Raw genomic sequence first — 22496 nt, 5'->3', positions numbered from 1 at the left:
CCAACAGCCACCGTGCGGTGACAGATCCCTACCCTACATGGGTCTGTGTTCCCAGCACGCTCTCACGAGATCAGATCAGCTGCAGCCCAGCCAGAGGGAATTCCAGAAAGAATTCCTTGTTTTCTGAACCTTTCCCTGAGGAAGATGTACACAAGCACTTGCTCCCCCACATGTAGGACAAACCAAAGTAGGATTCCACCAAAGAATAACTCATGGGCAACATCTGCGTCTATTGGGCTTACCTACACAACCTGGGTAACCCCAAAGCAGCTGTATCATAAAAACAAGCAAACAAACAAACAAAAAGGAGTCCTGCCCTACCATGGATGACGTTTTCCACAGATGGTGATGACTTGAGGGGATGTGTGACTGCGTGTGTGTGTGTGTGTGTGTGTGTGTGTGTGTGTGTGTGTGTGTTGTAACTAATTAGTTACTGCCATCAACATCAGGCAAGTAGGAGGTGCACAGTGGTCTGTTGTTGAATGAGCGGGTGAATGAATGAATGAATGAATGAATGAGTGTTATGGAGGGCTGCTACTAAGGTACGTCCATAGACTAGGGACATAGCTCCTTAGTAACATGTATGCACAAGGCTGTGGGGTTAATCCTCAGCATTGCATAAAAACAGGCACAGTCATATATGCTTGTAATCCCAGCATTCTGGAGGTGGAGGCAGAAGGCTCGAAGTTCAAGGTTATCCTGGGCTACCTAGCAACTTTGAAGCCAACCTGAGACACATAAAATGCTGTTTCCACAAAGAAACAAAAAAACCAAGCAAGCAAGCAAACAAAAGTTGTTAGCCAGGCATAGTGGTGCATGCCTGTGATCTCAGCACTCAAAAGGCTGAGGCAGGAGAATTCAGAGTTTTAAGCTAGCCTGGGCTATATAGCCAGTCTCTGTCTACAAATTAGACAATGAACTTGGCAGCAGAGTGTTGGCTTTCAGTGTGCTGTCTTAGGGGTGTGGAGAAGCTGTAGGACCACATCCTGAACCGTGAGGCCTCTTTACTTGAGTCATTTTGTTTTGTTTTGGAGACAGGGTTTCTCGTGTAGCCCTGGCTGTCCTGGAACTCACTCTGTAGACCAGGCTGGCCTCGAACTCAGAAATTCACCTGCCTCTGCCTCCCAAGTGCTGGGACTGCCCGGCTCTCACATGAGTCTTAAACAGAATAACATAATCCTAGAGGGAAAGACCAAGCAGGGAACACTGGTGTCCTCTTGGCTTAACTGGTGAGACCCACCCTCCTCCATTCTACCTTCTGCCCCGGTTGCCCTGTGCCCTTGGGGTGTCCAGGGTGCTTCACGCGTGTCCTCTTTCCTCCCCAAAGGTGGAAAAACTTGTGAAGTGTTTGGATCCCAATGACCTGGGGAGAATCAACTTCAAGGATTTTTGCCGCGGAGTATTCGCCATGAAAGGTGAGGTCCTTTGGGGAGTCCTGTCCAGCTAGGAGACCAGCACACAGGGGTCCCAGAGCCCAGGGTGGGTCCCAGAAATGGGCTCTGTTCCTAGTGACCCATGGGGGTTAAGGGGAAAGGCCTTGGGCGTGGCTCTCTCTGAACCTCTACCACAGGGTCCCACCACCAGACACCTTTCTGCCCTTCTCAGATCTGCCTCTCTGGAAAACTGCTCTTCTCTTTGTCCTCTACCATCTCTCTGCTGCTATAGGCCGGATGGCTGTGCTTCAGAGGACTTTCCCAGAACCCCCCACTCTAGCTCTGGTGTGAGGCAGGGGACTTGCTCAGTCAGCGTTAGAGAGCTCACCTAACCAGTATAAAGCTCTGGGATCCATTGCCAGCAAGTGGGGTGGGGAGGAGGGAGGGCACAGCTGGGGGGAGAGCTACCATGTCTCTCTCCTCTTAGGGCTTCCTTATTTAATCTGCCCTCTCTTCTCTGAGCCCTTCCTAATTCTTCCCTTTCTTCCCCCAATCCTTTCTCTTTTTTTTCTTCCAAAATCCCAACGGTAGGTTTGAGAACTCATGGAATACTCAGTTTTTCCATCAAGTTCCCCCAAGCCCCTGAGAAAATGGCTTAGGGAGGCAGCCAGGATCTCTGAGGCACCCTGCTGGCCCTGGAGGCCTGGAGAACATGAGCGCCCTCAGAGGGGTCCTGCCACCTGTGAAGGAAGCCAGGTTCTCCCGCTGTGCTTGGCTCTGGGAGAGCTCATCTCTGCAAGATCCTGGGATTCCAGGAAGTAGGAGGGAAGCAGGAATTCTGAAGGGAAGTCACTGGGAAGTCACTGGGAAGCTGCGACACTCCTAAGATTTTCTGAAGGGATTTGTTCGATTCTCAGGGCCAGCTTGGACGATCCCTGCCCTGTGCCTGTGCTGGGCAGGGGGTTGGAGCTTCCTGGCCTCCTAAGAGTGGCCCTATCTAGGGCTTGAGGGTTGGTAGGGAACTTTGTGGGCTGTGGGCGGTCCCTGTGCACAGAGGGAAGTACCTTCTAGCTCAGTGCTTCCCTGTGCTCAGCCTGCTTCTGTCTCCTCTCTTTGTCCCCGCTGGGATTTAGCCCATGAAGGAAGTTCTTGTCATCAGATGCCTTCCTGACACCTTGGGCGGTGCCCCAAGCCAGGCCCGAGCTGCTGGGCAACCATCTCCTCCTCTGCCCTTGTGTTTGGAGCCCTGGGCCACTGGCTCTTCCAGCTCTTCCCGCCAAGACTCATTAGTTACAACCGCCTTGTGGACTGAGGCTCAGAGCATTCACTGTCTGTCTGTCTGTCTGTCTGTCCACAGGGTGTGAGGAGCTGCTGAAGGACGTGCTGTCGGTGGAGAGCGCGGGGACCCTGCCGTGTTCTCCAGACATCCCAGACTGTGTGGAGCAGGTAAGGGCTTCTGCCCTCCGCTGCCCTCTGCATTCACACCTGGGCGCAGCACTGACGGCCTGGGAGGCCTGGGCCGTCCACCAATGGTCTTCTGGCATCAAAGTCAAAAAACAACTACAGGATTGTTGGGTAAGGTGCCACCTGCCTCTAATCCTAGGCCTCAGGAGGCTGAGGCAGGGGGATTGCCAAAGGTTTGAGGCCCACCTGGGCCACATAGCAAAACTTGTCTCAAAATAATCAAGAAAAGAAAATAACATCACTTTGGAACCGGCTCAGTGAAGCCCTTAGGAAGTCTAGTGTATACACACACCTACACTAAATAGGTAATTAATTTTTTCTTAATTTTAAAGTTAGTTTTCATAACCCAGTCCCTAGCCCCTCCTTCTGTCTAGAGGTGGGGAGTTGGAGGGGCTTTGAGTCCCAAGTGTGGTCTTTCTGTGACCCGCTCCATCCAGGGGCACCTAGAGGTATCACCCTAAGTGTCATAAACTCAGGTGTGGGTCACAGGCAGTGGTTCCGCATAGAAGCCACTCCTAGCAGGAAGCACCAAGGCCTCCAGAGCTCTGTGCCTCTTTGCTTGCTGCTGATGTGGTAAACACCATGACCAGAACCTAGTGAGGGAGATCACAGCCCAGATGCAGCAGCCGTTCAAGGCCGGGACCTGGAGACAGGAAACAAAGCCAAGGCCATGGAGGCGCCCTGTTGGCTGGCGTGCACTCTGCTTCTGTTGAGCAAGCTTGGGGCCAGCTTCCCTGGGCTGGACCCCCCACCATCCATAAGTAATCAATAAGATGCCTCACAGTCGTGCCCACAGTTCAGTCTGATGGAGGCAAACCTTCAACTGAGGATGTCCCTTCTTCCCAGGTGTGTTGGGCTGACAACCAAGAACAGCCATCATAGAGACCAACTTCATTGTGTATTTCCATATATCCTTGGCTTTAGTTGACCTCTGGTCTCCACTCCCGACTCCCTCTGCCCCCCCATACCCACATAAAGGTTCCTAGTGACATGTGTTCCAGTATAGCCTCTGCACATTTCTCTTAAGGCCTCTCTTGTCCCTCTCTAGTTTCCTGCCTTATATACGTGCTGGCTTCCACATAAATACACACACTGTATCTCTTAATTAACTGTTGTTATCACCAAATGATCTGTCTATAATGCGTTGGACTACTTTTGCAAGCACAGCTTGGTACCACAGAGACAGTTTAAGTTGCAGTATGTACAGTCTTCAGGGAACCTTTTTGGCTGGATGAGGACTGTTTCCAAAACCTCTCTGCCTCTGGGTAGTACCTCATCGTGAGGCCCCCTCCCTGACAAATGGAAGAGGCCTAGAGCCATAGTAGATCCTGACTAGGTTCTTTGGACACTTCTGTGTGGTGGTGTCCAAGTGGGCTTCTGTGGAGAGAAAGCTACATAAGGTGTCCCATAATGCTGAGGGTGGCCAAACAGACTGTGTTGAAGAAGGTTAAGGCACTATCAAGAGACAAAATTGCAGTTATGCGGGCTGAGTGTAGGCTGGTGGTACATTATTTACCTAGGTTCTCATAATTGAGCCTGTCCACCTGATCAGATTGAGAAGCATCTAGAACAGTGGTTCTCAACCTTCCTAATGCCACGACCCTTTCCTCATGTTGTGATGACCCCCCCAACCATGAGGTTATTTTATTGCTACTTTATAGCTGTAATTGTGTTACTGTTATGTCTCTGATATGTGACCCCAAAGGGGTCTGGCCCCACAGGTAAGAAACACTGACCTAGAAGATTGGGAAAGGCCACTCGGTGCATGGGGGAGAATGTTTTCAGAGAGGGTTAACTAGAAGGAGATCTGCCCTGGATATACAGGCCCCACCCAGTCAGAGGGAATGAAAGGACAAGAAAAGGAAAAGTCGATAGATCAGGTTCCTCTACTACCACCACCCTGCCCTTCCCTACCACCAGCACCACCACCACCACCACCACCACCACAATCCTGCCCCTCCCCACCAGGAGGTATTCAGCTTCTACCACACATTCCTACTACCACACATTCCTACTAACCATGTTACTGTCTTACCTCAGTCTCCAAGCAATGGATCCCAGTGAGACTCTGAAACCATGAGCCAAGATAAGTTTGTCCTTCCTTTCTTCCTCCCTCCCTCTCTTCCTCACTTCCTTCATTGATGACAGGACTAACACAAGATCTAGGAGAGGAATAGAACAGTGGGTCTTGTAAGGTGGGAATGGTAATGGTCCTGGGGTCATTTAGAGATTCACCATCTGACGATGAATTAATTTTTTAATAAAACAGGGTTTATTAAATACTGACTAGGGAGCTGGGGAGATGGCTCAGAGGTTAAGAGCACTGACAGCTCTTCCAGAGGTCCTGAGTTCAATTCCCAGCAACCACATGGTGGCTCATAACCATCTATAATGAAGTCTTCTGGCTTGCAGGCATACATGCAGAACACTGTGTATATAATAAAGAAATCTTTTTTTTTTTTAAATGCTGGCCAAGACCATACCTGAGACTCAAACTCAGAGAACGGCCCCAAATGACTTTAGTCAGGGGCTTATAAAGGCAAAACCCACGAAGCTACATACTTCCTGCCTCTGTCCAACCAAGGGCAGGCATAAATCCTGACGTACTTCCTGCCTTTGTCCGGCCTCCTCCTCCCATCGGTGATCACGCACGCATCCTGTGCATTCGGGGCAACCAAGCTTGTTTACAGAAGTGAAAACATGTGGTTTGTTCCTTACATGAACAACAGCCCCCAGTATTTGAGAAAGTTTTCTGTTCTTGAGTGAGTGAGCCTTCCAGGTTAGAGGCTGGCCTCAAACTCACAGAGATCCATCCACCTCTGCCTCCTGATGAAAGACATGCACCACTACCTGATAAGGCGTTTTGCTTTATAGATCTCTTAAATACAGTAATTTAAACTTAAAACATGATGTTGCTATCACAGGGACAAGGAAACGGAATAACAGGACAAAAAGCTGATTAGCCAGCATCAAACTACTATTGTGAAAGGGTTAAGGTCGCAGGAGACTTCCGTATTGTACCAGCTAAAACCCTCCTGGGAAGCTCATAGCAGTTTAGTTTCTGTCTTAGTGGCATGAAACACCATCACGAGCATCTCTTTCGGTCCAGTCTGCTTAGTGCAGACGCCTGGTCCACGCTAAGGGAACCTGTAAATTTAACGGACAGCTTGATGGACAGGTCCTGCCTGTGGGCTCCGGAGTGTCACCAAGCCAGCCAGGCAGAGTGAATCCTTAGAACTCACTGGAATATTCTAGCTCCTGGAGCAGATGGGGCAAACCCCTAGCTCCTCAAAATCTGAATTTGAGGCAGATTCCAATTCTATAGACCAAGCTCCGGGCCCCTTGCTGTGCTCCAGCTGTCCCCTAGAGGTCAGTATGAGACCAAGACTAGGAAGCCAACCAGATTCTGGTTCTTATGGGGTGCCAGTGTGTCCCCAGGGAATCCAGATCTAAGCCGAGGATTGGGGAGGTAGAGAACGGTACAGGGCTGGACGTCAGGACTGCAGCTGAGCGCCCTCAGTGGAGGGAGGTGAACCCTCACTTGCAGCATCATGGCTTGGTGGGCGTCTCCTTGAGACTGCACAGTGCTTTCCTGTGGCTGTAGGAGGGACAGGGGTCTGCATCTGCTCCTCTTCCAGGTCCCCTGGAGGCCCTGATGCTGGGTACCACCCTGGGTCTTTGGCCTGGGCAAGTCCATCCTGGGTGTTTATTTAACCATTCCTGTGCCGTACTAGATGCTGACCGTGGAGGGAGGACGCCCTTGTCCCCAGAGCCTGACACACCTGTTGAGGAAGGTGTCACTGCAGGTTGTGAAATATGCTACTGACCATATTTTTTAGTGCAGGAAATGTTGACCTGGGGAGAGGGTGTCAGAAGGTACCCAGGGATGGTGTCTCCAGGACAAGCCTCCACTCCCCTGACCCCCCCCCCAAGTCATACCCCACCCAGTCTACTCCAAGGGCCGCCCCTCTGGCCTCCCTTTTGTGTGGACCCCAGTCCATACGGTAAAGACTGCTGTGGTGGCATCAAGGCAAGGGTGTGCTGGCTAGGGGCTGTGGCCACTCCGTGGCAGGCAGGGAAGCCAACCTAACTATGAGATTCTGGGTACCTGGTTATCCGCCTATGTGGGCAGATTAATAGGGAACCCATCACACCAGAAGGGCATCGGGTCCCCTGCTCCTCCCGTGTGCAGTGCTCCCCAGAACCCTCTCTGTCACAGCTGCTGTCTACCCACTCTCCTAGTTCCCTGCTATTCTCTCTCTAGAACCCCCACCACAGCCACAGCAAGTGTCCCTCCTCCCAAGGGATGAAATGTAGCCTCAGGATCCACCACCTACGTGACAGCTCACAACTCTTTCTAACTCTAGTACCAGGCAATCCAGTGCCCTCTTCTGACCTCTGTGGCCACTGCATGCATGTGGTACACATACATACATACAGGCAAAACACATAAAATAATATAATAAATATTTTTTTAAAGATTCATTTATTTATTTTACATATGTGAGTACACTGCAGCTGTCTTCAGACACACCGGAAGAGGGCATCGGATCCCATTACAGATGGTTGTGAGCTAACATATGGTTGCTGGGAATTGAACTCAGGACCTCTGGAAGAGCAGTCAGTGCTCTTAACTGCTGAGCCATCTCTTCAGCCCCAAAATAAATATTTTTTAAAAAACAGATTTTAATAGTTTTGTATTTTTTGTTTTTAGTATAAGAAGTCAAGGAGGTCATACCAATTATATTTTACCAGCTGTACCAAAACTGTAATATACAAGTGTCATTTGCTTTCTGTCCCCAAACCCTGGTGTCACCAAGCCACTGCAGTCCCCCTCAGGGCTCCCCTCTCACTTGTCCCACCAAGAACAACTTATTATTCTGTGGTGTTGACACATATACTTTGATATAATTTTGAGAAGTAACAAACGCCATGCAATAATAATTCTTGTGCCTCAGTCTGTCTCCCGACAGTAGCCCAAACGCTCTACAAAGCTGCAGGAATCAAAGGGGCGTGGTCCTGTCGTGAAAATAGACATCCGGAGCAATAGAGCAGAGCAGAGAGCCCAGAAATAAGTTTGCACATTGGCAGCCAACCTCGCCTTTGACAAAGGTGGAAAAAGAAGTCACTTTGTTTGATGACGCTGAGAAAAATTGGGTAGCACATTCAGAAAAAGAAAGAGTAGATCTCTGTCCCTCATCTCAGATGGATTAAAGACTTGTTTGAAAGCAGAGAGACAGAGGTAGACAAATTTCAGCCTAGCAAACGTTTTTCTAAATAAAGTTTTATTAGAATACAAGCATGTCCATTTGATTAATGCACACCCCTTCCCCTCCTCCCTTGAGACGGGATATCTCTGTTTATTTATCCTTGGCTAGCCTGGCTACGTGGACCAGAGATCAGCCAGATCTGCCTCCTGAGTGCAGGACCACACCCAGCCCTTATGACTATTTTCAAACCATGACAGCAGATTTGAATTAGAACCTGCCCGTGGTATCTGCAGAGAATTGGTTCCAGACCAGTTAGGACGTCTAAACCTGTGGGTGCTCAAGCAGCACATCGGGTATAAAATGGCATGGTATTTGCATATAGCGCAGGCACAACATCTCATGTCCCTGTTATCATCTCCAGGGTCCTTGTAATACCTACCTTGCAATGTAGACAATATGCAAATATCTACTACAGCTCACAGCTGAGGAGCAGGGGCAAGGGAACAAGTCCAGATGTGCTCAGCACTGCTACTTTGTCATTGCCCTGTTGGCTACTGTGGCTTGGTGCTGGGCACCGTCTTGAACCAGGGCCTAGCATATGCTAATCACAGCCCCTACCACTGAGCTACACCTCCAGCATTTTGTTTTCTGCCCATGGTTGGTTGAATGCAATGCAAGACCCAAGGGGAAAGAGAGATGCTGAGCATGGCTGCCTCCGAGTCTGACTGACTACAGATCCTGAAATATGTGCAGATGCGCTTTTTAGCAAAGAGTTCCTAGCCCCCATCAGTGCAAACAGTTCATTTAAAGGATGCAAATATTGAAGCTCCTGATACGCCCACAAATCCCTCTCTGAGGAGCCCATTAGGATTACAGTAAATCCTTTTTTTAAAAAAAACTCTTATTTGTGTTCTATGTATGTGTGTATGTGTGGGTTCGTGTACACCCTCACAGAGGCCAGATGAGGGCATTCGATCCCCTGGAGCTGCAGTTGCAGTTATGAGCTGCCCAGCATGGACGCTGGGAAACAAACTGTAAGACCTGGTACCGCCTTCTGATGCCTGCAAGGATCAGGCACATATGTGGTGCACATGCATTCATAAGAGGGAACACTCCTACATACAAAAGAAAAATAAATCCCTCTCTCTTGGGCTATTGCGATACCTCGGTGGATAGGAATGCTGGCCACCAGGACAGACCTGATTTCTACCACCAGGACCCATGGGGTAGAGGGAGAGCCAACTCCTCCAGGTCACCCTGAAGCCCCCAAAAGCTCGTGCTTACCCAGCCTTCCCTCCCTAACACACACAGTCCAAAACAAGGTGGGGTTGGGTAAGGACCAGGACTATCTTAGACCCCAAATGGCTTCCACTCACATTCAGAGATTTTGCAAAGCCCATCTTGTCAGAGCAGGTCTTTCTACCCTGTACCCAGCCTGAGAACACTTCAGAGCCCCCCCATCTAAGACCACCATCCCTTTGTCCATCCACCCAGAAGGAAGCATTCTGGGAGGCCACTTATGACAAAGTACACTTTTAAGTTCAAAGAATACTTCCTTTTTAAGAGACAGTAATGCAACTCTGCAGAGCTTGGAGGTCCAGGGTGACACCTGTGTGCGCGGTGTGGCAATGAGTGGAGAGTTTGTAACTCAGGAGGATCCGCCCTTAATCCATTCTGCTTGTGTGTGCTCCTTCCAAAGGGAACACCCCTTGCTTTCTCCTAAGGCTCCGAGCTTCTGGAAGAATGCCCTCAGGAAGCGGTTGAACTCTGAGCCTGAAGGCTGAGCAGACAGCACAGGCACTGAGGAGGTCCTTTTCATTCATTTCCCCTGCCTGGGCTTCCCCACCCCAAGCCCCCACTCCCTCACCCCACCCTCCAGCCCCTCACCTCCTGCCCAAATCATCCCCTGGAAAGTCTGAGCTGAGCTAGCCTGAGGTGCCTTCGCCTGGGACAGCCCCACCCTGATGCTCAGGTGCAGAGACATTTTTATGGGGTAGCATCACCATTGCAGGGCGCCATGAAGCTGCAGGGAGTGGGCGCATAGGTTCCATCTTTCCTGAGCAGGGCCGAGTTCTGGTTTTATTAGCCAGAACTTTCTCCTGTGAACCTGCTCTCTCTACTGCCCTCCCCCATCAGTGAGTTAAGGGAATCTCTGACACATGTGGGAAAACATCACACAGGCATGTGTACTGAAAGAGGTTAGCTTTCAGAACCGCCACAGGCTAAGCTAGCTCTCAGGCCTGGCTGCACAGTGGAATCAGGAAGGAGCTGTAGATTAGCGTTTGAGTAGTCATCTGACTCTCTCTCTTTCTCTCTCTCTCTCTCTCTCCTTCTCCTCCTCCTCCCTCCCTCCCTCCCTTCCTTCCCAGGTAACCTATTCTAACACAAATTCACTATCTGAACCAGTGTCCTTAAGGTCTGGGACGTGTTAGAATGACCTGTTAGCTTGTAAGAGTCCCCATACTCAGGCTGGGCCTCTGACCCAGGGCAATTCCATGAGACTACTGTGCCCTGGCCACTCGGGCACAGTCTTCCCGTCTTCTCTGAGTCTAGAAGACTGGACTGGGAAGGAGGGACCAGTCCCTTGCAAACAGCCACAGCCTGACCCAACTGGGCACTCACAAGAGTTCCTTACGTTTTTATATTTTTCTGTGGTTTGATAGATAGCCTCTGGCCACACTCACAATTGTGCCCAAGCTCAAAGCATTCACAGTCCTACAGAACCAACTCCGTGGCTTCTCAGTTAAGGAAGGAAGCATTCCTGGTGTGCAGTGAGCCGTAGCTTGGCATTCCAGGGACGGGGTACCAAGAGTCACCGGCCGAGGTGCTGTGTCCTGACTAATTTAAAATGTTTTCAACTTTTAGAAGAATGATAAGAGCAAAACAAATGCATTTATTTAAACTCAGCAGTTAGAATGTTGCAGTATGTATGTGTGTGTATTTGTGTGTGTGTGTGTGTGTGTACATGTGTGGTTTGTATTTTTTTTTTGCTTTAATTTTTATTTTTATTTCACATACATTAGTGCTTTGCCCGCATGTATGTCTGTGTGAGGATGTTGGAGTCTCTGGACCTGGAGTTACAGACAGTTGTGAGCTCCCATGTGGGTGCTTGAAATTGAGCCTGGGTCCTCTGGGTATGTAGCTAGTGCTCTTAGCCACTAAATCATCTTTTTAGCCCTTGCTTGTATATTTTTATTGCTGGAAATTTTGTTTGCCTCTTTTGGTGGGTTTTATAAAAATTAAGTGCAAATATAATGACGTTTGACTCTAATCTTTGTTATTTGTTTGAGGCTGGATCTTATGTAGCTTAGACTAGCCCCGAATTCACTATGTAGAAGAAGGTATTCTTGAACAGTGATCCTCCTGCCTCCTCCTGAATGGCCTTGATTCTTAAATTCTCTGTGGTCCCTTAGCCCGAGGGCCCTCTCTCACATAACCACAACAGTCTTGTCACTTGCAGGAAATTTAGGATGGATGCAACGTATTATCTAATTTAAACTGCTTTCATAGTTCCCAAGTTTCTAGCTTCTGGTCCCAACCTCGGACCTAAGCCAGAGTCACAGAGCATTCTCAGCTGTCACGTCTCCTTAGCAGCCTCAGCCTAGACTAGGGCCTCAGTCCTTTCCCACGCTCCTCTGTGCCGGGCATTCTGGATGATGTCTTAGCAAGGCCACGCCTCCTCCTCTGAGCTGAGTTGAAAGTAGCTTCCAGCAGGTGGTGGCACAGGCCTCTAATCCCAGCACTTGGGAGGCAGAGGCAGGTGGATTTTGAGTTCGAGGCCAGCCTGGTCTACAGAGTGAGTTCCAGGACAGCCAGGGCTATACAGAGAAACCCTGTCTCGAAAAACAAAAACAAACAAAGTAGCTTATAGAAAACTTAAGGCAGGGCTCCTAACAGGGACCTCTGTGTCTGGTGGCTTATCTGAGGTAGCACAGGACAAGATGCAAGGGTCTGTGACACGGTGGATGGTGCCTTTGCAGGCATGTGCCTGAGGACAGTCCCAGCCTGGCGCTGCGCCCTTCGGTCCCCTCCCCTCCCTCACCCCCACCCTCCCCACCCCCACTGTACTCGTAGGCTCCCCATCTAGCTGCTCCAAGGTCAGTTGTCATTAATGAGCCCATCCTTGCTTCCTCCCTCCCTCCCTCCTTTCCGTCCTCCCTATCTCATCAGGAGCACAGCAGAGGCTTGTGGGTTTGTTCTAGAACATGTCTTGAGTCTCCTGAGCCCTTCTCCCCACCCTTGCAGAACCTGAAGCCGCCTTCCAACCCACATCCTACACTCTCTTGCCTTTCTACGACAAACCTTCCACACAACTGCCAGAATTTCCTTCTAGGCCCTTAAGTCAGGACCTGAACATGTCAAGGGGCCTAGAAGCGGGAGACTCAGCTCCACTCTGCCCAGTGCAGCCTGAGGAGCCCCCCTAATCTTTTAAGGGTCTCATCTCAGGCCAAGCTGGAACGTGCGACTTTGACATAGACATGAATGTCAAGGTAAGCAGGATGAAGCAGAATTCATCTTTTTATTATAAAGCATTTTAATATAGATTTTAATCATGAGGGTTAAAGGGGGGAGGGTTGCTTAGACATACACACCAGAGAGCACAGCTGTGGGATTCTCTGAGAGACTTATTCATAGTCTTTTATAGTCATAGGTAGGACTTTGGTGAGATTTGAGACTATTATCTTCAAAGGGTTGCTTAGAAACCCAAATGAGATCATAGGATGGCTCCTGAGGGCACCCGATGGGATTATGCTCGGTAAGGTCACAGAGATGCAAGGAGGTGGGATGTCTTCTCTGTAAGCAAAATTAACAGCCCTGAGATCCCAGAAAATGTCTTGGGAAAGGAGTGAGGCCCTGCCCAAGATCATAAGCATCCAGGCCTTAAACCAGAGTCACTGCTGTTAACATCAAAGGTCCCTGTCTGAAAAAGACAGCGCCAGTGTGCCAGCAACTCTACAGCAAATGTGTGGGAATTCTTACCTCTCAGGTGGAGAGGCCTCAGCCAGTCTCCAAAGCAAGGGGCTCTCTTTACCATGTTCCCCAGAATTTCCCTTGTCCTTCCATCCTTCTTCAGCATGCTCTTGCTTGAGACCTTCCCGTGCTAAATCTTCTTAACAGAGTCCTAGGCCAGAGTCCCGACTCCCTACAAACCAGGACCCCTCCACCTGCCTGAGAGAGCAAACTGGTGCAAGAGTCCTGCTGGAAAGACTCAATGCAGGCTTGCAGGACACAGGAGAGCAAGCGCCACCCCACCCACCGTCCCTCTACAGGATGCTGCCCTGAGATGCAGGCTTACACAGAGGAAGATGCGGGAGAGGAAGGGCTGTGATAGTTAGCCTGGCAGTTGAACATCACCTCTGCTCCTGCTCTGAGTGTGGTTCCAGGGCTCACCCTGCTGCTCTGACATCTGTCGGGCTCCTAGGAGATGACTGCTGCCGCGCAGGAGGGAAAACAGCTTCCGTTTCCATCACGGGGGCAGTGCTCCCACTGGGAGGGGTGGGTCCGTCACAGATGATAAGTCTGCTAGGATTTTTCTGGAATCCAGATTTAGGGCATAAGTGGAGACATCTGGGCGCTACTCTAGGGCTCTGGAAAAGGACAAGAAAAACAGAGAAGCTCCCTGTTACTCTTGGAGACTTCAGCATTGAAGGGGGCAGGAAACTTAGATAACCAAAGGGCCACCCATCCCTGTGTCACTAGTGTTCGTGGCATTCTGAGTGATTAACGTGCTCATGGGCAGAGCGGAGCAGGGGTCTGACCGAGGAGACAGTCACAGAATGAAAGCCGAGAGGCCAGGAGTTATCTTGCTGTTAATCCCATGTGGGCCCTGCAGGTCCAATTGAAGCGACAGAGCCTCCAGGCCCCTGTTACAATCTTGTTAGAAGGAAGTCCTGACTTCTCGCCACACCCTACGGGGTCTCACCTCTGCCTGAACTTCTGCCCTCTCCGGGTGGGTTCCCAGCCATCCTGGCCTTTTTTGTCTTCCTTGCTGTCTATAATTTGCTTTCCATTGCTGTGATAAAGACTGTGGTCCAAAGAAACTCAGAGAGAAAAAGGCGTATTTCATCTTACAACTCTCAGGTCACACTCCATCAGGGAGGGATCCCAGGGCAGGAACTCCACACAGGAACATGGGGCCAGAACTGGGCAGAAGTCGTGGGAGAAAGCTGCTTACTGGCTCTCAGTCTTCTGTCTTATACACACCAGGACCACCTACCCGAAGATGGCCAAGCCTCCAGTAGACCTGGTCTTCCCACATCAATTGTTAATCAAAACAATACCCCAGACCGGTCCACAGGCCAGTCTGATGGAAGTATTCCTTCAGCAGGGATATGCCTAGGTTTGTGTCAACTTGACAAAAACCATCCTGTGCATTCTCCTACCCAGGACCATGTCCCTCTGCCCAAATCAGGTCCCAGCACCAGTGTCGCCTCCTCTGGGAAGCCTTCCCTGCCTGTACCCTGGTCATGTCCGCTACACTGTGCACCATTTCTCCAGTCCCTCTCGTCCACATCTGGGACTTCTTCAGGGTCACCGAGTGTGTGCCTCCAGCACTCAGACCCCTACCTGGTTCACGGATGCTACTGGGACACACTGGCGGGGTGGATGACTACCAGATGGGAAGGTCACACCTGTGCTGGGGAGGAATTGGTTCCCACTTAGAAACCCAGGAACGCTAAGGAGATCAGTTCAAAGGCCTCAAAATTCACACTATGCATAAGCGGGAGGCCCTGAGCCCCTCCCAGACACACCCAGTCTCTCATACTTTTACCCCACACAGGAATCTCCTGCCTTTTTTTGATGTCTCTAATGACAGTGGCCGAGTTGCTGCCTAAGTCTCACCCGTGCCTCTGTGAAGTGAAGGTGCTTTCTCTGGCCGCACCTTAAATGCCACAGACTCCACAGGAGCAATCCCTCCTTGCCTCTTCCCTTCCCCCGTCCACCAGCGGGGCTGTCAGACTCTCACCTGCAGTGAGGCCTACTGGGTTCCTGACTTCAGGTCTGCTGCTATGACAGACACAGTGGTTTTCTGCCAGGAACAGTGCTCGGCCTTCTGCCTCTGAGTCTGATTGACTTTCTCACTGTAGTCTCAGTGGACTGCTGGGGCAGGTCACATCTGCCCTAAGCCAGGCCCTGTCACTGCCAGGGATTGGAAGGCAGTGCTTGTGACCCAATAGACGCTGTTGATTTCCGGAAGTAGACAGCTGGAAGCCCACGTGACTGTCTTGGTGGCAGAGCTAAGCCATGGTTGGTTGGTTGTTTTTCATAGGGAATTCTTCAGACTGTTCATGCCATCCTTGCTCAGGGGCCCTGTTGGCCTTCTGCGTAGTTTTGCAGTGTTAGTGTGTGTGCTATGGGAGCAAGCATTCATGCTGTTTATTTGAGATGGGAGTCCCCCTGTTGTCCAGTCTGGCTTCAAACCTCTGCCTTGAGCAGTCCTCCTGCCTTAGCTTCTGAAGTAGCTGAGACTACAGGTATATGCTACCATGCTGGGTTCCAAACTGTGATTTTTTTTTAATATAAATTTTTTTAAAGAAACATTTATATTTATTTGTTAGTTAGTTCATTGGTTTGTTAGTCTTTTGAGACAATATCTCTCTATTATGTAATTCTGGCTGTCCTGGAACTGGACCCAGGCTGTCTTGAGATCATATGTAGGTTCCTCTGAAGCATTGGGATTAAAGAGACACACCACTATGCCCAACCAATTTCTTTCTTTTTATTTTATGCGGCTGAGTGTTTTGCCTGCATGTCTGTGCACCACATGTGTGCAGTACCCACGGAGGCCAGAAGAGGGCATTTGATTTCCCCAGAATTGTCTTGAGATTCCCAATCTCAGACAATTGGGAGCTGCCATGTAGGTGCTGGGAATCAAACCCAGGTCCTATAGGAGAGCAGCAAGTGCTCTTAATCATTGGAGCCACGTCTCTGCCCACTCACCCCAAATTGTAAAATTAAACTTGATAGCAAGGCGTTGGGGGCCTGAGGATCCTGGGTTTACCTCTTGATCCTGCCCAATACTAGTAGGGCTGACAGCAAAATCTCAATCTTCCACCTGTGCCTCTTTTCCTGCACTAACTGGGGGTGGTAACTGGTGTGGTTCTCTGGGTATGCCTGCAAACCTCCCAGCACCGTGCCTAGAAAACGCTGGGATTTCAGGTCTCAGGTCGTAAACAGGTCTTAGCTCACTGATATCTTTTGCCCCAGGGTTGCTGTGGCTGAGTACATGCCCCTGATCTCCACTCACCCTCATCCCCACCCCTGTCATCAGCTGCTCCAACTAATTGGGAAACTCAGCTCTAGGCCTTCCTGTAGGGTGGGGACCACCTGGTCCCAGGGGAGAAATGTTTGGAAGGTTCCTTGGCTGGGACACCCGAACTTGTCCCGATCCCTGCCACTCTCTAGACCAGGAAAACAAATATGGCTGAAATACGACGACACAGCATAACTCCGGCTTTTTGTGGGGAGCATGCTGGAACCGAACCCAGGGTCTCTGGTTTGGTAATGCAAGCTCTCTACCAGCAGGCTAGCCCCTCACAGTGGGCAGGAGACTGATCTGTGGAGGGGAAAGAATGTCTTCTTTTCTCTCCGCCTCCCCCCCCACACACACACAATGTAGGCCTAGGCCTGGAACTTGCCTTTTGACTGAGCCTGAAGTCCCACATGCTTGACAGTCCCTTCCTAGCACACATTTACAAATTCATGTTGTTGTGCTCCTCCTCCTCCTCTTTATTGATGTATTTCTTACGTTTTATTTCCCCCTTCCTTTTTGGAGATGAAGTCTCACTGCAGCCTAACTTCTAGGCTTGCGCTCACAGCAACCCTCCTCCCTCAGCCTCCTGAGGCTGGGGTTACAGGCAGGAGCCGAAGGATTTGCTTCAAGCCTTCTTCATGGAGGGAGATGTGTGACCTGCTGCCCCACACATGGGACAGCAGCAGGTTGCTCCTGGTGTTTGCTATTTCTCTGTTGCTTTAACTCAAAATAATCCTGTGTCAGCTGGACGTGGTGGCACACACTTTTAATCCTAGCACTCAAGAAGCAGAGGCAGGGGGATTTCTGAGTTCTAGTCCAGCCTAGTCTACAGAGAGAGAGAGTTCCAGGACAGCCAGGGCTACATAAGGAAGCCCTGCCTAGAAAAACAAAGCAATAATAATCCTATGTCAAAGTAGCATATCTGGGAGTGTATTTTGTTCCTCTCAGATTCCTGCCTCAGTCTCTCTCTTGGGCCTGTCATGTCCACACAGACACCTCCTTGTTCACTTGAACTAAGTCTCTTGGCCCAACAGTGAGGGAAGCTGAGTGCCCCCTCCCTGCTCTGAGGTCTTCCCAGGGGCTGCCTCTCCCTACACTATGGTTACTTGTGGAGGACTTACTCTCCTGAGGTTTGTGTTGGGGAGGGGGGCTGTTTGTTTTGCTTTACTTTTCTTTGTTTAGGTTTACTTATTTTAATTTTATATGTATGGGTATTTCATTTACACATATGTCCCTGTCCTTCATGTGTACAGTGCCCAAGGAGGGCGAAAGAGGGCACCAGTTCAGTTCCTGGGACTGAAGTTAGGAGTGGTTGTGAGCCACCATGTGGTTGCTGGGAATTGAACTGCCAGTGCTTTTAACCATCTCTCCAGCCCCCAGAAGGAAGTAGACTAGGCTGGCCTCAAACTCAAAAACCTGCCTGCCTCTGCCTCCCAAGTGCTGTTATTAAAGGTGCGTGTCTCCACTGCCCAGCAGAAGGAAGTTCTCAATCTAAGCTAAAGTCCTCTAAGAAGGCGGCAGTTTGGACCCATACGGCCAGTGTTGGGCCGATGGCAGGTGACTCCCTTCCCTACCTGCAGGGCCCCTGTCCCCACTGTAGGCAGGAGCTTAGCTCAGGAGACATGGGACACCCAGCCTCTGGCACAGGTAGAGCCTCTTCCTTTAGAGTCCCACCTCCATCCTGATATCCTGCTCCAAGCTTGGCTGTCTCCTCTCTGTCCCCATTCCCACCAGGCTGTGCGAGCGCCCTGAGTGGGGCGCCTTGGCGACTCCCGGAGACCCGCCACTAGAACACTTTTACGATCTGCACTCTTTGCTTGGTTATGTTCTCTGGGTTCTGCACGGGGTCTTTCCTCCGGGAATGAAATCTCCGTCAGATGATGAGACTTGCTCCAACTAACCCGAACTCTCCCTGGTGAGGCCTGTGAACGCACGCGCTGTCTGTCAGTGTGGCTGTTGCTCTCCTTGGCCTCTGTGGGTTATTTCTACCTTGGTCTAACTCTGAATGTGTCTTTTTATTGTAAATAATTTTACAGATGTCAGGGTAAAAAAATCCACAATGAAGTCTAAGGAAGGAGACACTATTGGAAAACAAGTCAGGAAGTCTTCCTCAAGGGAGGGGCTGTTGCCATGGGGATGCGACTGGACCCAACTGGCATCTGCCAGCATTACCAGGGCCAGCTGGATTTTGGTCTTGGGTTTCCTTTTGTTTTGGAAGCTAGGTCTCAAGTGGGCCAGGCTGGCCTGGAACTCACTTTTGACAAGTGTTTTCTTTTAAAACTTTCTTTTGTAAGGTCTGTACTTTTTTTTTTTTTAACTATGGGGCACTTAGTGAATTTTCATATCATCCTTGCACCAGGGCCGTGCTAATCTGCTCTGCATTGTTCCAGTTTTAGTGTGAGTCCTGCTGAAGGGACGGTCTTGGACAGGTCCTCTTCCCTCCCTGGCCCAAGTGCTAGGATTAGGCGTGTAGCAGAGCATCACACAGCTGGGCAAACACTCTGCGGACTGGGCCTCACCCCAGCCGGCATCAGCTCTGATTGGATAGAGGTGGCCGCAGATGGGGTAGGCGGCAGGGGCACAGAACACCGTGCCCAAGACTGATTTCTTCAGGTGACAGGGGTGGGCTTGTCCTGCTCCCAAATAGTTCCAGGTAAAGAATGAGTTTGGAGGTTGGAAGTGTGGAGCCTGCTGTCCCCTGGGACGAGCTTGCACCCTCTGCAGAGGCAGGACCAGCCTTGCTGGAGCTCTGTTCTGCCCAGATGCTCCATGTTTGCGGACTGAAAGAAGAGTGTTGCTAGAGTGTGGGGCGGGCCCGTCCCTAAACTCCAGGCAAGGAAGAGTCCCTATCCTGTCCTGTCCTATCCTGTCCCGTCCCGTCCTGTCCCGTCCTATGGCCTTACCCTGCATCCTCCCCAGTCACTGTGACCTGGCTTCCGGCAGTCAGCACTGTGGGTCCCTCCTGACAGCTGCCTCCCATTTTCCCCATGGGAGGTTGACAGGGGTTACCTCATAGCTCCCAGGAGACCCCGATAGATTGATCGGTCAGGGCTGTACCCCTGGAGGAAGCAAGGCAGGGCCTAATGTCTATTTGCTGACGGACCTCACTAGGTAACCACACATTTTGCTCTATAGCTGCTTCCTCTCCCTCCCTCCTCCCTCCCCCAGTCTCCCATCCCTCTCCATCCCGCTCATCTACCTTCCCTCTCAGCATAGAGTACCTTCCCATTGAGGCCAGGTCTCCTCTGCCAGAGGCAGGCAGCAGGCCCCTGGCAGGGTGGGGTGGGCTCTTGGAATGTAAGCCAGGTACTCACACTTGCCATGGCCACCTCCTCTGACCGCCACCCGTCCTTTCTGCTTACACTCTCCAGTCCGTAGTGCCCACTGCACTGGGAGAAGGCTGAGACCCTGACAACTAAGGCACTTGTCTAAGAGATTTGGTGTGCAGTGCCTGGGTTGTCACTCATCCTGTCTGCACCCAGGGCTCGGGGTAGCCAGCTCCTCTCCACGTGTCCTGCAGACCCTCTGCATCCCAGGCCTCTCCTTGCCCTCCACCCCAGCCCGGGAGAAAGGAATGGCTGGGCTATGAAGGACTTACAGAGTTTGTCTGCACCCTGAGCATCACAGGAGGCCTCCAGGGTAAGCGACAAGGGAGAAGAGTGCTCCCCAGGCCTGCTATGTGGGCATCGCCTAGACAGAGGTCCTGACCAGAAGACCTTTGTCTGGCTGTGGAGAGGAAACTGTGAAGTGAATATAAATAAGAAACACTCCAGAAAGGAGTGCGCACACACACGCACACACGCGCACACACACAGGTCAGAGGTTTCCCCTTCTACCTTCTGCAGGAGTTTCCCCTTTTACCACGTGGGCCTTTGGATCAAACTCAGGTCTTGGTGGCATCTCTAACCTGCCGAGCCTTTGTGCCTCTGGACTTCAGATGACTTTAGGAACCTCCCACTGGGAGGAGGCACCTTGCCCACCTTATTAGTTCTCGGAACCCCTTTCAGCCCAGACTCCTTGCTGTGGAAATGCAAACCCAGCTGACTCAGGGTGTGGTGTGCAATGCGTTTGGGGCTTAGTTGCCACTTCCTCCCCTGGAGGAAACAAAACTTGTGATAACTGTGTGGGCTTGGTTGACAGCTATTACTCAGAGACCGAAAGACTTGTCCCCAGACTCCCAGTCATGGCTGTCTGTTCTTCCGTCTATTCGTTCTTAAAGTCCCTGGGCTTCAGAACTGCAAGGAAGAACTAGTCTTTCGCAGTCTGTGGGAATGCCACCTGGGAGTCGGTGCAGTACACAACCCATGCAACTAAACACAGCAGTCCCAGGCCCGCCTTTCATGGCCGTCGTCTGGCTATTGGGGCAGCCCCTTTGCTGACTTCCTGTCTCTGGTCTGCCTCCCCTTGTCTTGCCCAAAATCTTCCAATGTGTCATTACCCCGTCCTTCTCCCTCAGCTCACTACAAACATCAGCCACAAACACGGGGATCCTGGGAGGACTCCTGCCTGTGAGATGTGTTGGCTGTGCGGCACTGAGCAGGCTGCTTAGCCTCTCTGTAGCTAGAATCCTTATCTGAAAAATCATGATAAAATTTCCATCAGACTATAACTGTTTTTACTGCTATTAGTCACTAGATTCTGAGCTTCAGGTCAGGGCTATCTCTGGTTCATCTCTGTACCTCAAGGAATGAATGACACACTAGGACTGGGTAAACATTTATCGAAAAGATGAAGGGCCCTGAGCTGCCCCTTTGACAAGAAGCCATCTATAGCTTCCCTGCCTCCTGACTGATACTTAGTGTCTCTGGCAACAGGGTCCCCCACCTGCAGACTGGTGTTTCTCCCTCCTTTAGGAGGCCTTACTGCTGCCTCTGCTATGTTCTTTGGGGGCTGGTTCTGCCCCAGCAGGCTTTGCCAGCCCTCTAGACTGACCAAAAGTATCCCTCCCTGGCACCAGGACATCCTATCTCATATGATGGGCTGGGCCTTAGGACATCTTCTACATTTTAGGGCACAGGGACACTTGGACCTTTGCGGTGGCCTCCTGCGATCCTTAGAGCTGGAGGCAGGGGCTTTGAAATGAGTGACTGCTAAAACTCACGCCTGCCTGCTGGCCACTTTCACGTTCAAGATGCACCTTCTCAAAGGAATAAGAGGCAGGTGTCCCCAGTGCCGGTCTGGGCCTGGGCAGGATGAGTGGATGCTGCCTCCCCAGGCCCTGCCCAGTGTCAAGATCCCAACTGGGGTTGGGGTAGGGCTCTTCAAGCTCATGTGGAAGGTACCCATTGAAAACAACCTTTGGGTTGGGTGTGGTGGTACAGGAAATCCCACCAGTGAGGCAGGAGGTGGATCAGTCCAGGCCGGACCAGCCTGGGAAACAGGAACTTGTCCCAAAACAACCGCACAAAGATAAATAAGTAACTAGTCTTTGGGTCAGCTGGAGAAGGAACACTTGAGACCCATATTTGTTGCTCTGGCTTTTGAAAAGTGGGCGGTTCTTAGTTTAGGACTGGCTATGGGGAGCGACCAGTCATGCCTGTCAATCCTGGGAGGAGGGGCAGTGTTTCCCTACCAGCCTGGCCCTCCCAATAAGACCTTGAGCTAGCAATCTCTCCCAGCCTTAGCTTGTCTGTGAAATGGGCGCCGTGTTGCTGCACACCTGGGCCTGGTGGAATGGTTCTAGGAGGTATAGTTAGAGCCCTTTCAGTGTTAGCCAGGGAGTGCTAGATATGTGAGACATGGGGTAAGGATTGTAGGTGGCTGTAAATATTCATACTTTAGTTCTAGTTCCTCTTGGCCACCTATCTCTACAAGTGGCGTGCGTTCGTGCGTGTCATTACAGCGGGCATTAGCCAGCAGGACTGTAGCAAACAGCGCTATGTGGCAGCCCCCAGGTGGGGCATGCCCCCCCCACACTTGCTGCTCACAAGCTCCTCCCTGTCCCGGGCTTTAACTGCCTCCCCACCAAGCTCTTGGTGTCCCCCCTCTCTCCCACCCCAGGAGTACAGGCGAAGTAGTAAAACCCCTCCCCGCCTCCCAGGCCTGGCTTGGCTCCTGACTCACACCATGCACTGATCATACTTCCAGCATCCTCAGTCTCCCCATCGAGGAGCAGAGCTACAGAGCACTAGGTGACGTGGGGTGCTTCCAAGCACTTGGCTGAGCTGGGCACTCTGGGATCATAAGAGCCAGGAG

At 51.0% G+C, this 22496-nt stretch overlaps 1 long non-coding RNA gene and 1 other non-coding gene across 2 annotated transcripts; both read right to left on the bottom strand.

The window, feature by feature from the left end:
- Positions 1-12585: 12585 nt before the first annotated feature.
- On the bottom strand, positions 12586-20293 carry LOC127693695 (uncharacterized). The gene is made up of 3 exons (XR_007979732.1): positions 20138-20293; positions 13028-13635; positions 12586-12841 (listed from the first exon to the last, which is right to left on the bottom strand). It is a non-coding gene; the product is annotated as an uncharacterized LOC127693695 (long non-coding RNA).
- Positions 18615-18718, bottom strand: LOC127695637 (U6 spliceosomal RNA). The gene has a single exon (XR_007980020.1). It is a non-coding gene; the product is annotated as a U6 spliceosomal RNA (small nuclear RNA).
- Positions 20294-22496: the final 2203 nt, after the last annotated feature.

The sequence above is a fragment of the Apodemus sylvaticus genome, chromosome 10 (assembly GCF_947179515.1).
Source record: "Apodemus sylvaticus chromosome 10, mApoSyl1.1, whole genome shotgun sequence".
Taxonomy (NCBI): domain Eukaryota; kingdom Metazoa; phylum Chordata; class Mammalia; order Rodentia; family Muridae; genus Apodemus; species Apodemus sylvaticus.
This window is presented reverse-complemented; position numbering and strand designations above follow the sequence as displayed.